The following is a 14,330-nucleotide window of genomic DNA, read 5'->3' on the forward strand; positions in this document are numbered from 1 at the left end:
GGTGATCTTGAAAAAGAGGGTTAGATCTTGAAACTTTTTCAAGATCATACAGCGGAAGACTAAAATAAATCAAAATTTATTTTCTAAATCAAAAATCCCTAGATCTAAGATCCTATTACATGATTATTACATAGCATTAAATCAAAAATTAAAATATATAAATATAGCATGAACTACATGTTGATCATATCAACATGTTTCTATACTACATCTAATGTATGTATTAAACAATAGATCAGATCTATTACCTTGCAAGTTAGACGTTCTAACCTGCTGATCGGGCTTAAGGATGATGTTGCAAGCCGCACACACGTCCGGCCTCTAGGAGTCGTCCACACGAGCCCACGAATCTCGATCAGAAGTCCTGCTTCAGGAAATCAGCACAGTATGCTAGTACTGCGCTGATCCTTCTTTGATGGTTGATCAGGTGCCTCCTTCTTCTTGATTTGGACTCTTCCAAAGATGAAAGTAGAAGGAGGAGTTTCAGATCTGAGACACTCTCAGGAAACTCAAGATGGAGGGAGGAAAGATATGAAAACAAAAACCCTAGAAGAAGACCCTCTTCTTCTTCACGTTTTTCTCTCTAGACACCCAAACTTGCATCTTTTATATCTCCACGACCCAAAGGTATTTCTCTTGATTTTTGGATGGCAAAGGCCTCTCAAATCTCTATCTTCTACTAAAATTTTACAAAGAAACTCATCTTATATAGAGAGATATGATAGAGTCCTTGTCTAGGTCAAACACCTAGTCAAGGCTTATCCAAACATGGCAAGTTAAGGGACGCCCAACTCTTGAGCATCTCCTCCATATTTCGTACATGGATCACCAGAAAGGGTTCACAATGTAAACCCTAAAGGCCACAAAAATTCCAAAAAAAAAGGTTGGATAAATTCGGTGCAAAATTGAAAGAGTTTTGGATTTCTAAAACTCTATCTCATAGAATTCAAAATCCAAACTTATTCCTTTTAGATTTGATCCAAACCACCTTCCATGTAAGAAAGAAGAGAAGAGACCTTTTGTGAATGTGAGAGAGATCTGGGAGAGGGCTTTTGTTGCACAAAATAAGTAGAGATTGGTGTTGAATAAGAGAGAGGGTGTGGAGAAGGTTTATGTGGCGCAAGGTGGAATCCTAGTCCTACTAGGATTCTGTCTCATAACTGTTTTAATTTGGTTTTCCAAACCAAATCAAATCAAAAATTAGATCAACCCAATTAAAATAAGTTTTAACCCAATTAAGAACCTAATTTAATCATATTAAATTATATTTAAATCTGATTTAATTTTCTAATCAAATTAGAAATTAGATTGACCCAAGTCCTAGTTGAACTAGGACTAGTTTTTCCTTGCACTTGGCTTATCCAATAAACCAATTGGACTTGATCCAATCAGGCCCAAAACCAAATCTAATTAAATTATATTTAATTAGACTTAATCTCAGCCCATTGGCTTAATCAAATTAAGCCAATCAGCAATCGAATTGCTAATAGATCCTCCTGCAACACTTGCACTGGGTTAAATGTCAATCGTATTGATCATTTAACCCTAGAACGATTCTTAATCGTTGATCAACCATCTGATCGGATCATGAACTCTAATGTGTGTGACCTCATAGGTCCAAACCTAAATCGGTAGCATAGGAACAATTTCCTATACCAATCGAAGTGACCATCTAGCAATGATACCCGACGACCGGATAGGTCGAATGTGTAGAACAACATCCTTAGAACCCATGCGGATATAGTTTTCATATAATTCATCCCCTTGACCAAAATGATCATAGGACACCCCAGAGTTTAACTGTCAACTCTGATCAGGTTGTCCACATTGTATTTCAAAATATCAAATCCATCTGATGGATTACCCTGGCCAAGATTTTGCTAAATTGAAATACAGCGACTCATTCTTCTCCAACTCTTGGAGTGGTCAATCCCATCTCGATCACACTCTGACTTCGCAAGTACTTGACTGTGCCCAGAAGCCTTCCATCCCTGAATTAAAAATTCAGTTAGTCCAGTACCAAAGCACAGTGAGTTGCTTGCAAGTCACTGAGGCGATCTCAAGTCTAAGGGACACTTATACCTATATCCCATCAGAGACATTCTCGACAGCAGAATGCTCTGGAGTTGGTCACGTTCAATGATGATGTACCCTTACATCTCACCTGTATGCCATACCAGTGTCTCCACACTCCTTGGTTAAGAGGACAACCAACCCATATGGCCTACAGCGATCTATGCTCGATAGAAGCTGTCGTCCTTATTAACAGCTTATCATTTGATCGTGAACAGTTTTAAGGACTAATCGATAAATCCTCTCTTTATCGAATCTAAATAGTCCTAAGGACTTCATCATAACAACGGAGTTCATTAGAAGATGAAAGCTTATGATGAAGATGCCAAATATATTTATTTATTAACAAATCAATTACAATACTTGGTTGCTCAACCATCAACAGCTTGACGATTGGCTTTTTGAGACATATTTTCCAACAACTCCCACTTGTCCTAAAGCCACTCAGCACAGTATCTAATACCCATCTTCGACTTGTGGTTGTCGAACTCCTTTAATGCCAGGGCTTTAGTGAAGAGGTCGGCTAGGTTCTCCTTTCCGTCGATCTTCTGAAGGTCGACATCACCTCGATCCACGATCTCTCAGACCAGGTGGAAGCGGTGCAAGATGTGCTTCGTCCGCTGATGTGCTTTGGGTTCCTTCACCTGAGCTATGGCACCAGTACTGTCGTAGTAGAGCAGGACTGGACCATCGAGGGAGGGTGCTACTCCGAGCTCGTTGATGAATTTCCTCAGCCACACAGCTTCCTTCACGGCATCTGATGCTGCGATATACTCCGCTTCACAAACAGAGTCTGCCACAGTATGCTGCTTGGAACTCTTCCAGCAGATGGCTCCACCATTCAGAGTAAAGATATAATCCGACACACTCCTGCTGTCATCTTGGTCAGATTGGAAGCTGGAGTCTGTGAACCCCACAAGTTTCAGATCTGACTCACCATAAACCAACCATTGGTCCTTAGTATTTCTCAAATACTTAAGGATGGCTTTAACCACTTTCCAGTGATCTTCTCTAGGATCAGATTAGTATCTACTCACTACTCCTAGTGAGTATGCCACATCTGGTCTTGTACATGTCATGGCGTACATGATAGATCCCACGGCTGAAGCATATGGGACTCTACTCATACGCTCTCTCTCTTCAGGAGTTGTCAGACAATCCTTCTTAGAGAGAGAAATTCCATGGCCTATCGGTAGATAGCCCTTCTTGGAATTCTCCATGCTGAACCTCTTCAGCACAGTGTCTATGTACATGGACTGGGATAACCCAAGCATCCTTTTAGATCTATCCCTATAGATCTTCATCCCTAGGATGTAGGATGCTTCACCCAAGTCTTTCATGGAGAACTGTGATGATAATCAAACTTTTATTCCCTGTAGTGCGGGGATGTCATTCCCGATTAAGAGAATGTCATCCACGTACAAGACAAGGAATACCACAACTGGACCATTTGTCCATTTATAGATGCACGGCTCTTCTCCATTCTTAATGAAGCCATACGTTTTGATCACCTTATCAAAACACATGTTCCAACTCCGAGAAGCTTGCTTCAGTCCATAAATGGATCTCTGAAGCTTGCGCACCTTGGACTCATCTGTGGATGTAAACCCTTCAGGTTGTATCATATACACCTCTTCAGTCAGCTCTCCATTCAGGAAAGCTGTCTTTACATCTATCTGCCAGATCTCAAAATCCAGATGGGCAGCTATTGCAAGCATTATCCGAATAGATTTGAGCATTGCCACAGGGAAAAACATCTCGTCATAGTCAATACCATAACATTGACGATACCCCTTGGCAACCAGACGGGCTTTATAGGTCTCCACCTTTCCGTCTGTGCCCCTCTTCCTTTTGAAGACCCATTTACACCCAATGGGTTTAACCCCTTCAGGTGGGTCAACCAATGTCCATACATCATTGACCTTCATGGACTCCATTTCGGATTTCATGGCTTCAAGCCATTTCTCGAAATCAGGTCTCTGCATAGCATCCATATAGGTGATCGGATCCTCATTATTCTCATCAAGTTCGATGGGATCACCGTCCCGGACCAAAAAATCATAGTATCTGTCCGGCTGATGCGGTACTCTACCGGATCGCCTTAATGGTGCAGGTATATTGGGCTCCGGATGTGATCTAATCATATCCGACTCAGGTTCAGCTATTGGTGTCGGTCCTTCTACCTGTTGAACTTCATCAAGTTCAACCTTAGAGGCAACGGTTCCTTCATCAAGGAACTTCTTTTCTAAAAAGATTGCCTTAAGGCTGACAAACACCTTTTGTTCATCAGCATGGTAGAAAAAATATCCTTTTGTCTCTTTGGGGTACCCTATGAATGAGCATTTGTCAGACCTAGGTCCAAGTTTGTCTGTGACTAATTGTTTGACATAGGCCGGGCACCCCCAGACCCTAAGGTGTGAAAGTGCTGGCTTACGTCCCGTCCATATCTCATATGGAGTCTTAATTACAGACTTACTTGGAACCCTATTTAACAGATAATAGGTCGATTCGAGTGCATATCCCCAGAAGGATATCGGCAAGTTAGCAAAACCCATCATGGATCGGACGATGTCTAACAGAGTCCGATTCCTCCTTTCAGACACACCATTATGCTGTGGTGTTCCTGGAGGAGTCCATTGGGAGAGAATCCCATTCTCTCCTAGATATGTGAGAAATTCACTAGAAAGGTATTCTCCTCCTCGATCAGATCGAAGAGTTTTAATACTCTTCCCAGTTTGTTTTTCTACTTCACTTTGGAATCATTTGAACATTTCAAATGAATCCGACTTATGTTTCATCAGATAGACATATCCATATCTGGATAGGTCATCCGTGAAAGTTATGAAGTAGAAATATCCACCTCTAGCACTTGTGCTCATGGGCCCGCATACCTCAGTATGTATTAGGCCCAAGAGCTCAGTAGCTCTCTCACCTTTTCCAGTAAAAGGTGACTTGGTCATTTTACCAAGAAGACAGGACTCACAGGTTAGAAGTGATTCACAATCACTGACTTCGAGGATTCCCTCTTGAGTCAACCTGTTTATTCTGTTCTTGTTTATATGACCTAGCTTACAGTGCCATAAGTAGATATCTGACACACTATCTAATCTAGGGTGCTTGCCAGTTGAATAGACTCTTATCAGGCTTGATCTTTTTGGTCTGGCTCTGCACTGATGTCCCAGCCTGAACTTGCACCTTCTTCACTTTCTTCTTCTTATTCTTCTTCCTTTTCTTAAAAGGTCAAGAACCAGAAGACGAACCTCCCACTAAGTTCACCGACTCCTTGTAAAGTTGGTGATCCTTCTCAAAGTTCTGAAGCAACCCCAGTAACCCATGGTAGTTCTCTTCAGGCTTTGTCATTCTATAATGAGTGAGGAATGGGAGATAAGACTTGGGCAGCGAGTTCAGTATTGCATCTTTCTCAAGCTGCTCATGCAAGGGAAAGCCGAGCTTGCTCAATCGTTCCATCAGCTCGATCATGTACAATACATGATCAGTGATAGAGGCACCATTCCGTATTTTGGCGTTGAAGATGGTACAACTAGTCTTGTGCCTCTCCACGTCATCGGGTGTGCCAAAGGCATCCTCCAACACTTGAAGCATGTCCTTTGGCTGAGCCATCTCGAATTTGCGACTGAACTTGTCGCTCATGATAGCCAGCATGATACAGCGCATCGTGGTCCGATCACTGAGCCACTTCTGGTAAGTGTCTCTGATTGTTCCACGTGCATTGACAGCTGGCTCCTCAGGTGCAGGATCTATTATCACATATAGGATCCGTTCATACTCCAGGACTATCTTCAACTTTCGGTACCAGCTACCGAAGTTGGGTCCCACCAACTTATCATTGTCCAACAATGATCGGAGCGATAGGGAAGTGGCCATATTTGCACAAAGGAGAACCATAACCTAATTAGTAATTGATTCATTAAACCTAAAGATTTGGACTTTAATCAAAAGGTTTCTCCCACTATTTTATTCGAATTGGTAGCCTCTACCTCCAATTCGAGGAATTACCCTAATTCCTTAGCAGGTACTAGAATCCACTTAGACTGCACACAAGCCCAACTTTGGTTGGCCAACCCATGTACATCTAAGGGTAGGTTCATAACCAATTGTTTCTCTAAACAATTTCTAATAATTTTAATTTTGCCCCAGAAACCTAATCAGTAGGCTTTGGCCTCCACTGTAAGGATCCGGTTAGGTCCAACCATTAACATGATCATACTTGGTGTATCTAACCAACAAATGATTAAGCCCAACTTTGGTTGGCTCACCTAACCACCATTAGAGAGACACTTCCAAGTCGTCATATGATGAGTGATAATTCTATTAGTCAACAAGCACCAGGCCTTTGGGTCTGCAATGATTATTGAGTTAATGGACTCATTATCAAACACCTTAATGGGAGGCTATGACTCAGTTATCTCCATAACTTTATCATTTTAAGGACCTAATAATTTTAGAGGATTTAAATAATATAGAGAATGAAGTCAGATGAACCAGCTTATCATGATCCTCCCACTGGCTTCACCAAGTCAGCTTAAGGGAGACCAGGGCTGGTCTAGGAACATCTAAATCAGTCACACTGATTTACCTAGCTGACATGGGTCAGCTCGAATAGTCAAGTGATCCGATCAAAACATAATTTCACTAAGAGGCCAGGTAAGTTCGATCAGTGGGAGGGTCTACCAAAGCTTGCCTTAGACACCATCAGAAATGGCCAGGTAAGCGGGCTCCCAATTAAAAACCACTGGTCTGGTTTACCTTAGACACCAACTGGTTTAATTAGTTTTGATTAGATCAACCTAATAGTTCGTGCTAGACCGCTTAGCCAAGAATCAAGTCCATTTGGTTCTCGTTAAAGACATGGACTTGACCAACTACAACTATTGTAATTAATCTAGAGAATCCTTGACCTAATCTAAGACAGCAATTGATTAGATTTAGTCAATTCTCTAATTAAGTCCATCTTTAATCTAACCATAGGTCTAACCCAATTAATGAACCTAATTCCCACTAACCCATTAACCCAATGTGTTATGGTTTGTGTCTTAGGTTCTTCAATTCACAATCCTAGAACCTATTCAAACAACTTCTTAATTCTTAATTAAGTTGTGGGCTGAGGGTTGGGTTTGGCTTTTCAAAAAATAATTTTCATATTTGTAAAACAATTTTACAATATGATTCTACCAACCATATTGCATGTTTGATTCATAATCAAGATGCAAGTGAAATAAACATGAAACTACTTTAGATCTAATCTAAACAGGTTCATGTAATTGAAACAATTTCAACTTTAAACAATTTCTTTGCACAAAAATTATTAACAAAGAGATTTTATTTCAGATTTAAATATCTTTTAAATCTAATAAATCATAAATTTAATCTAGATCATATCTAACAAATTTATGATTAAAGATAGATCTACACAAACTAGGACAACCTTTGCACTGTAAGGGGTAAACCTTACAGCAGGACAACCTTGCAGTTTGTGATTGATCTAAAATTTTAATTTCAGATTTAATAATCAGATTATAAATTAGATCTAATCTAAAAATAATCTAAGCATGTATAAATAATCATGTAATAAAGAACCTAGGCTCTGATACCAATTGTAGGAATCAGATCTAGGGTTTCAGGGTTAGATCTTGAAAAAGAGGGTTAGATCTTGAAACTTTTTCAAGATCATACAGTGGAAGACTAAAATAAATCAAAATTTATTTTTTAAGATCAAAAAATCCCTAGATCTAAGATCCTATTACATGATTATTATATGGTATTAAATCAAAAATTAAAATATATAAATATAGCATGAACTACATGTTGATCATATCAACATGTTTCTATACTACATCTAATGTATGTATTAAACAATAGATCAGATCTATTACCTTGCAAGTTAGATGTTCTAACCTTGCTGATCTAGGCTTGAGGATGATGTTGCAAGCCGCACACACGTCCGGCCTCTAGGAGTCATCCACACGAGCCCATGAATCTCGATCAGAAGTCCTGCTTCAGGAAATCAGCACAGTATGCTAGTACTGCGCTGATCCTTTTTTGATGGTTGATCAGGTGCCTCCTTCTTCTTGATTCAGACTCTTCCAAAGATGGAAAGTAGAAGGAGGAGTTTTAGATCTGAGACACTCTCAGAAAACTCAAGATGGAGGAAGGAAATATATGAAAATAAAAACCCAAGAAGAAGACCCTCTTCTTCTTCACGTTTTTCTCTCTAGATGCCCTAACTTGCATCTTTTATATCTCCAAGATGCAAAGGTATTTCTCTCTGATTTTTCGATGGCACACAAAGGCCTCTCAAATCTTTATCTTCTCCTAAAATTTCACAAAGAAACTCATCTTATATAGAGAGATATGATAGAGTCCTTGTCTAGGTCAAACACCTAGTCAAGGCTTATCCAAACATGCAAGTTAAGGGACGCCCAACTCTTGAGCATCTCCTCCATATTTTCGTGCATGGATCACCAGCAAAGGGTTCACAGTGTAAACCCTAAAGGCCAAAAAAATTCCAAAAAAAAGTTGGATAAATTCGGTGCAAAATTGAAAAAGTTTTGGATTTCTAAAACTCTATCTCATAGAATTCAAAATCCAAACTTATTCCTTTTAGATTTGATCCAAACCACCTTCCATGTAAGAAAGAAGAGAAGAGACCTTTTGTGAATGTGAGAGAGATCTGGGAGAGAGCTTTTGTTGCACAAAATAAGTGGAGATTGGCGTTGAATAAGAGAGAGGGCGTGGAGAAGGTTTATGTGGCGCAAGGTGGAATCCTAGTCCTACTAGGATTCTGTCTCATAACTTGTTTTAATTTGGTTTTCCAAACCAAATCAAATCAAAATTAGATCAACCCAATTAAAATAGGTCTTAACCCAATTAAGAACCTAATTTAATCATATTAAATTATATTTAAATCTGATTTAATTTTCTAATCAAATTAGAAATTAGATTGACCCAAGTCCTAGTTGAACTAGGACTAGTTTTTCCTTGCACTTGGCTTATCCAATAAACCAATTGGACTTGATCCAATCAGGCCCAAACTAAATCCAATTAAATTATATTTAATTAGACTTAATCTCAGCCCATTGGATTAATCAAATTAAGCCAATCAGCAATCGAATTGCTAATAGATCCTCCTGCAACACTTGCACTGGGTTAAATGTCAATCGTATTGATCATTTAACCCTAGAACGATTCTTAATCGTTGATCAACCATCTGATCGGATCATGAACTCTAATGTGTATGACCTCATAGGTCCGACCCTAAACTGGTAGCATAGGAACAAATTCCTATACCAATCGAAGTGACCATCTAGCAATGATACCCGACGACCGGATAGGTCGAATGTGTAGAACAACATCCTTAGAACCCATGCGGATATAGTTTTCATATAATTCATCCCCTTGACCAAAATGATCATAGGACACCCCAGAGTTTAACTGTCAACTCTGATCAGGTTGTCCACATTGTATTTCAAAATATCAAATCCATTTGATGGATTACCCTGGCCAAGATTTTGCTAAATTGAAATACAGCGACTCATTCTTCTCCAACTCTTGGAGTGGTCAATCCCATCTCGATCACACTCTGACTTCGCAAGTACTTGACTGTGCCCAGAAGCCTTCCATCCCTGAATTAAAAATTCAGTTAGTCCAGTACCAAAGCACAGTGAGTTGCTTGCAAGTCACTGAGGCGATCTCAAGTCTAAGGGACACTTATACCTATATCCCATCAGAGACATTCTCGACAGCAGAATGCTCTGGAGTTGGTCACGTTCAATGATGATGTACCCTTACATCTCACCTGTATGCCATACCAGTATCTCCACACTCCTTGGTTAAGAGGACAACCAACCCATATGGCCTACAGCGACCTATGCTCGATAGAAGCTGTCATCCTTATTAACAGCTTATCATTTGGTCGTGAACAGTTTTAAGGACTAATCGATAAATCATCTCTTTATCGAATCTAAATAGTCCTAAGGACTTCATCATAACAACGGAGTTCATTAGAAGATGAAAGCTTATGATGAAGATGCCAAATATATTTTATTTATTAACAAATCAATTACAATACTTGGTTGCTCAACCGTCAACAGCTTGATGATTGGCTTTTTGAGACATATTTTCCAACAATATAAACACAGGGTCAAGTGACCCAAACCCAAAACTCCCTTGACCAACTTTATGGGAGATTAGGTTAACCCAAGCCCATGTACACCCATGACTCGACCTAATCTCACCTATCTTGGGTCCAGACCTAGCCCATAAAGAGTTGGTCCCTTGAGACCCACATAACCTAGACCTCAAGAACCCGAAAGGCCCACAGCCTTTCAATCTAGGGCCCAACTAGCCCTAGAGCCTCCATGAAGCCCTCATGAATGATGGACCTTGGCCTTAGCCTTGATCCCCTGGGCCTTGGGCACACCACCTGGATCACAACAGTTCATATGATAATTAATGACAAACTAAAAAAAAGAGTCAGAAAGAGACCGCAGGATCAAATCCTGACTCAGTTTACCATCCATGGTAAAACCCAGCTATCCCAGATGAGTGATCAAATCAATCATCTTTAGGATATGCATTTGCACGAAAGAGCCTTTAGTTATACGGACACAGAACAACTACTTCGATATCTCATATCGAGCAGTTCGATTTTGCTCCCCGTATAGCTCCTTAAGATTAAGGAGAATAGAGAGAACGTCCATATCTTCATGCTGCCTCTAAAACTCATTGCTTATGGAGGCAAGCATGATATATTTGACAATCACACTATCATCTTTTCATATCTTGTATGTGGCCCTTTCTTTCTCAAAAGCATCTTCTCCAAGAGAAACTAGAGCAGGTGTATCTAGAATGTAGGAAACTTTCTCCTGAATGAGAATAATTCTCAAGTTCCTTAATCAGTCGACATAGTTGGATCCAATCAACTTGTTAGTATCTAGGATACCTTTAAGGGACAGTGAGGATGCCATAAGTGTAGTTTATCTACAATGACAAGAATATAATATAAGCGGACAACTCATGAAGATATTCACAACTAGACTAGGACTTTTATCTAATTATGTCTCTCATTATTTTATCAAACTTCATAGCCCTCAAATATAAAAATTGAGAAACATACTAATGTTTCTTAGTGGGGTTGAGATCTCTATTCCTCACAAACATGTTGTGGATAGTATAACAAGTATTCATAAGTTCAAGAGTAGGTAACTCTTTATCAATTATACCTTTATAATTCTTAACATCTTTCATTCTGGCCTCTAGATCACATATATTCTTGTGGATAGCACAACAAACTATAGTGTTCTAGTTAAGTTGATCCTTCAATCCCATATAGTCATACTTAAATAATGCTACCATTGTGGATAGCACAACAAAGCAATACTATTTAAATATGCCATATGCATCAATATGCACTTGATCAACATCATGTCAATTTCTATAGTAAGCCTTGTGGATAGCACAATAAGCTCACTAAGATCTTGAAATACTCTATCAATCAAGTTTGAAGGAAGGCCCTAGTAGTGTTTACATTACTAATCAATCTAAGTTCGAAATTTAAGAAGATCAAATTGGCCAGGTAAGTAGGTGGGAGGCTCCCCGTAGCTTTTCTAGACACCAACAAAGTTGGCCAGACCAGCATACGGACCTAATTAGAAAACTATCTTTCACACTTTTTTCAACACTAATTGATATTAATAATTTAACTTTTGATTTAAAAGTGAATTCCAACATTACAACTTAATATACTTTATGAGAGACTTTAAACAGATCTCGACACATCCTAACTATATAAGCGCATAAAATGTACACTACAAATTATGCAAATTTGCATGCTTCTACTAATCAAAATAGCAATCATATTATCATGCCAAAAAATATATCAGGGTGCAATCAAAGTCATAACATATGACTAACAAATTCATATAATATAACATACTCTAATCTAATTTGGCATGCATAACACCCTTATTAGCTATACATCGATTTAATCATCATGCAACCATGATAATAAAATTTTAAATTATCATAAATTTATAATTTAATAATTAAAATTTAGAATCATGATTCACAAAAAGTTAAAAATATTTTTTTGAGTTTGAAGAATCGATGCAAAAATAATGCTACATTTTTGGCAAGACATGAACAAGAAAAATTCTAAGCTATTATATTGCACTTGTTTGATCGAATCAGACAAGGATGGCTCTGATACCACTGTTGGGATCCAATTATGTAGTAAAAACTAATTTTTAAAACTTTTTAAAATACTCAAATCAATAGCTTTATCAAATAAAACTATCAAGCCAAATCCAAAACCCTAGAATCACCTTGTCGAACACGATCAAAGCAAATTCAAGCATAGAAAGAGATAGAATATTATACTTTAACTAAAATAAAAAAATTATATATTGGTATTCTCCATAAAATCCCAAGATAGAAGTCCTCCAATGGTGATCCACACGAAAGTTGGCCAAGATCCTCCTCAACCAGTGCGCAGCCGCAGCCTTGTCTTCTCAAAAATACTATTGGCTTCTAACTTGCGTCACGATTGCATCAAAACCCAGATGCTTTTGATCTTACCACCAAAATGATACCAAGAAGACACTCTTCAGATATCATATAGCCTAAGATTTAATTTTTAGCTCTAACATATAGAGAAACTAAATCCTAGGGCACTCTAGTAATACTTACTGAAAATCTCACTACCCTTGTAGCAACTTTTGCCACCCAAATTCTCCTCTTTTTTCTCAAAATTTTTTTAAATTTTTTTTCATGATTTCCACATTCTTTTTCTCTAGCTCACCTAAAAATCTTAGCCAGAAGCTATCTGGGACATCCCCTATAAATAGGGGACCAGGGGATGTTACATGGGATAAAGGGGTGCCAACTTTTGGTGCTCCAACTTCCCACATGCCAAATAAATTTATCAAGTGAATTTTTTGGTGATTTAGATACTTGGAGAAGGAGGAGTCTTCCTTTTCTATGTGTCATAAAAATTTTATTAATTTTTGATATTAAAATATAGGATTTCTAATTTATCTTCTAAGGCAACGCATTTAATAAAGAGCCTTCTTTAAGAAGGACACTTTATTTCTCATGCTGATTTGAGATGGGCGACAATTATATTTTTGTATGGCTTTTGATAAACATGGATGAGTCCTTCTCCAATTAAAATTGATTCAAGTTGGATAAGGATCCAGTCTAAATTGACCCAATCCCATTAGGTCAAAGCCAACTGGTCTAGGTTAGCTCAAATACTTTGAACCAAACTAATTTGAAAACTTGGGTTAATATAATGTGTTAGCATATCAAATTAACCCATAAAATTTATATTAAACTCTAAATAAATTAGACCAAGGCAAAATTTTAAAGTGTGTGACCCATTGGGTTTCAAATCTAGCCAGTAGTGGACCCGAACTTTTGACGTAATCCTAATCTGATGAGATTAGGTCATCTGAAGAGTCTCAATCAACTTGGACTCTTTCAAATTGATTATAAAATTAATTTTTTTTAATTTTTATCAAGTTCATAAGTCAAAATTGATATCTAACAATATGTCATAACTATCCAAAAGATTTAGAATTTTGATGAAAAATTATCAAAATATCCTTTAGGGGCAAGTTTTTGTGTAATTCAATCTTTCAGTCAAACAACATCCTAGATGAGCTATGGACATAAAAATATATCAAACCCAATCACTTATCTATATATATCTCGATCTGAAGGTGATGTTTTAGTTGATGATGCATTAAAAATTTTTTTCTAATTATCACCCTGCTTTGGCCAAAGACTTCCAGAATCACCATCCTATGAGATCACATAGGATGTTCGCTCTCTTTTTTAGGAGTGACTGATCCCTTATTGATCACTTACAACCTCCATGCATACTTCACCATATCTAGAACACCCCATACAAGGATCAAAGAACCAAGTTAGGTAGCAAACCAAAATATGGATCCATGTGCACAAGGTACCATGGTGACCTCAGATTAAAGGATCACTTACACAACTCTCACTAGAGAATTATCAGTTGACATGTAAATAAGACTCCATCTAATTATTCTTTTGTAGGTTAATTCAGTGAACTCATTCTCTAATGAGCACCCATATTCTTGTATTAGTGTCACCATACAAGTGGTTATGAGATCAACCACCCTCATTTTTTAGCATATATAGGATATGCCAATTTTTTCAGTATCATTGATCTCTGACTCAATATACCAATGACTAGAAATATTTTA

Source organism: Elaeis guineensis, chromosome 6, assembly GCF_000442705.2.
Source record: "Elaeis guineensis isolate ETL-2024a chromosome 6, EG11, whole genome shotgun sequence".
Taxonomy (NCBI): Eukaryota; Viridiplantae; Streptophyta; class Magnoliopsida; order Arecales; family Arecaceae; genus Elaeis; species Elaeis guineensis.